The sequence below is a fragment of the Vulpes vulpes genome, chromosome 9 (genome assembly GCF_048418805.1).
Source record: "Vulpes vulpes isolate BD-2025 chromosome 9, VulVul3, whole genome shotgun sequence".
In the NCBI taxonomy this organism is placed as follows: domain Eukaryota; kingdom Metazoa; phylum Chordata; class Mammalia; order Carnivora; family Canidae; genus Vulpes; species Vulpes vulpes.
In genome coordinates, this window is record NC_132788.1 from 93,993,042 (window position 1) to 93,997,002 (window position 3,961).

A 3,961-nucleotide genomic window follows, 5' to 3' on the forward strand; every position below is an offset into this window, starting at 1 on the left:
ACCACTGAGCCCCAGGCACTCCTCAGATTCCCTTCTTAAACACTCAATGCATTCATAGTTTTTCTCCCCCCCTCCCCCCCCCCGCAGGGGTCACACTTTTTCTTTGTAACATGTATCCAATCTTTATGTTCGAGGAGTCCCTTGAACCAGGCACTGGCTGGTACTATATAAGGGGCTCAAAAGGGTAGGGACCCTACCCTTTAAGTTTATAGTCATTTGGGGGGGTACTCACCCCAATCCAATAATCACTGAATCAAATGTAAACATATGGTGCCTGTAAGGTGGATGATAACTAGGGAATATATCAGTTAGGTTGTCTGAGGGTAGAGCTCTCCTGGAATGGGTGAATGTTTGCTGAGTGAAGTGACTATGGAGGTGAGAAGGCCATTTCAGGCAAAGGTCCAGGGAAACACTGACCCTGTTTGGATCTAGCAAATTGGTAGGCTCTTACTAAAGACTGAATGAATGAGCAAAAATTGACTTGTCCCAGAATCATATTAGAATTCAGGCCTTGGTGGGATCCCTCGGTGGCGCAGCGGTTTGGCGCCCGCCTTTGGCCCAGGGCGCGATCCTGGAGACCCGGGATCGAATCCCACATCAGGCTCCCGGTGCATGGAGCCTGCTTCTCCCTCTGCCTGTGTCTCTGCCTCTCTCTCTCTCTCTCTGTATGACTATCATAAATAAATAAATAAAAATTAAAAAAAAAAAAAAAGAATTCAGGCCTTGGGACGCCTGGGTGGCTCAGCAGTTGAGCAACCTCCTTTGGCTCAGAGTGTGATCCTGGGGTCCCAGGATTGAGTCCCACATCGGGCTCCCTGCATGGAGACTGCTTTTCCCTCTGCCTATGTCTCTGCTTCTCTCTTTGTGTCTCTCGTGAATAAATAAATAAAATCTTTAAAAAAAAGAAAAGAAAAGAACAGAACTCAGGCCTCCCACTCAGTGTAGTGTTCCTCCCTTACCCTAGGGCTCCTCTTGGATTTTGGAGAGCATGCCCTAAGTGAATGTGGGAAGTGTTCTGGTGAAATGATGCTTTTCCTTTTGCTTCCATTTCACATTTCAAATATCAGGTTTTTATTCCAGTACTTGGATTCGCTGGTGGAAGTGCTTCAATATGTTAGCCCTCTTGGGCTGATCCATTTTGGGAATGTCTGCTTAGGCAAGGAGGGAGAGCTTTCAATTCCTTTCTTTGACTATGAAACGAATACTGATTGTATATTTACACTGCACACACATGCAAAAAGTTTAAGATGTTGACATTTGTGTCTTTGAAGATGGTAAAATTATGATTTTTTAAGAGTTTTAATTTATTTGAGAGAGAGTGTGTGAGCTTGAGCAGGAGAGTGGGGGGAGGAGCAGAAGGAGACTCCCGACTGAGCAGGGAGGGGGATCCCAGAATCCTGAGACCATGACCCCAGCTGAAGGCAGACCCTGAAGGGGCCCCACAGATGATTTTTTTTAAATTGTACTGATCTGTATTTTTTAAGCTTATAATTATTTGTATTATTTGCGTAACACAAATCTATAAAAGCAAAAGCTTTTCTTGTCTTTTTTAAAGATTTTACTTATTGGGACGCTTGGGTGGCTCAGCAGTTTTTTTTTTTTGTTTTGTTTTGTTTTTAATTTTTTATTTATTTATGATAGTCACACACACACACAGAGAGAGGCAGAGACACAGGCAGAGGGAGAAGCAGGCTCCATGCACCGGGAGCCTGAACGTGGGATTCGATCCCGGGTCTCCAGGATCGCGCCCTGGGCCAAAGGCGGGCGCCAAACTGCTGCGCCACCCAGGGATCCCCAGTTGGGCATTTGTCTTCGGCTTGGGGCGTGATTCCGGAGTCCCCGCATTGAGTCTCTCTTCAGGCTCCCTGCATGGAGCCTGCTTCTCCCTCTGCCTATGTCTCTGCCTCTCTCGCTCGCTCTCTCTCTCTCTGTCTCTCATAAGTAATCTATTTATTCATGAGAGTCAGAGAAAGAGAGGCAGAAGGAGAAGCAGGCTCCCCCGTGGGAAGCCTGATGTGGGACTGGGTCCCAGTACCCCAGGATCACTCCCTGAGTCAAAGGCAGATGCTCAACCACTGAGCCACCCAGGCCTCTCAGCCAAAGTTTTTCAAAGAAACAATTTGGGGCACCTAGGTGGCTCAGTTAGTTCAGTGACTGCCTCTGACTCAGGTCATATTCTCAGGGTCCTGAGATCATGCCCCCACAACTAGCTCCCTGCTCAGAGGGGAGTCTTCTCCCTCTTTCACTTCTCTTCCCCCCACTCATCCACTCTCTTGCTCTCTCTCTCAAATAAATAAAAAAAATTTTCTTCAAATAAATACAATCTTAAAAAAGAACCCTTAGTTTAATGAATTTAATGGTTGGCCCTAACCAGAGGTAATGGTCATAATCACCACCCAAAATATACAATTTAAATAAGCAGATAAGCAGAACGTGTGCTCTATGCATGCTGTCTACAGACAAGTGCTCTTGCAGCTCCATCACTTTTATAAAACCATTCAATCTAGGATCTGTCACTGATGCAGGAGTTACAAAAATAAATATGGCCACCCACAGGGGCGCCTGAGTGGCTTAGTCGGTTAAGTGTCTGCCTTCTGCTCTGGTTGCTCTGGTGGGACCCAGGTACAGGGATGGAGATCCGCATCAGGCTCTGGCTCTGCCGGGAGCCTTGCTTCTCTCTCTCTCTTGCTCTCTCTCTTTTTGTCAAATAAATAAAAATAAAAATCTTAAAAAGAAATATATATATATATATATGGTCACCTATAAAATGGGAATAATTTCTCCCTCTCAGGGTTGTAAGGATTAAATGAATTAATACATATAAAGCACTTGGAACAGTGTCTGTCACATAAATACTATATGTATGATGTATTTACGTATTACGTATTTATTGTATTTATGTTGTTGCTGTCTAGGAGCTCCCAATAGGGTAAGGGTAGAAACGAAGGAAATGGTTCTGAAAAAGTATGGTATGAGCTTAGAACGGAAGTGAGCAATGAATGTGGAGTCCAGCAGCCTGCAGTGCAGGACTCGAGTCTTGTGTGTCCGTGGCTAGCACTGCAGGAGCCTTAAGCGCTTTGTTGTTGGGGCCTAGAGGTCACAGAGCCCAGTCGTTGGGCCATTCGGTTCCTACTCTTCTTACAAGAATTGGGGCCTGGAGGCCCGGGAGGAAGGGAGAAGTGGCCTACAGCACCGCACGGTTATAGGTCGAGCCACGGCTGGACCCCGAGTGGTCAGGACAGCTCTCTCCAGCCTGCGCGTCCCCTCCGCGTGTGGACCTCAGGGAAGGGGCTACGCAGTCGTGGCCCCTCCGCGGGTAGGAGGTTCCCGGGCCACGGTGCGGGTTGGGAACTACGCTCCCCAGCATGCAACGGGGCAAGAGAGGCGTCTCGGTCTCTACCCTCGCCTCCCAGGTTCTGCTGGGAGTTTTCATTGACCTCTGAGCCCCTATCCATTCGGATCTGCTCTGGCCTCCTCTCGGCCCCGCCCCTTTCAGAAAGCGGATGACCCCTCAGAGCCCCGCGAGCTGCTTCCTTCTTCCCCTCTCATTGGTCCAGCGTAGCTGCCTTTCCGGAGCGAGGAGGCGAAGTTGCTTACTGATTGGTGGATTCCGTTTGGCGCCAACTAGGAAAGGGGGGCGGGGCAGCGGCGGTCCCTAGTGAGCAGCTATTACCGCGAAAGGCCGCCTCGGCAGCGACAGTCCGGAAGAGAGGTGAGAGTCCTCTTGGTGCTCTGCGACCCCGGGTTCGGGCAAGGGGGTGAGGGAAAAGTGAAGAGAGTGTGAGCCCTGGCCGTTGCCTTGCGGCCCTGGCCGCTTTCTCTTCCCGACCCGACGCGTTTGTTTGGATTTAATCCTCAGGTTGCCGGCGCCCGCCCGCCCGCTGGCCTCGCGGGGTGCGGGGGAAGCACCCGTGCATGTGCCTGGCGCCTGCCGGGTCTAGACACCCGCCCGTCCGCGCCG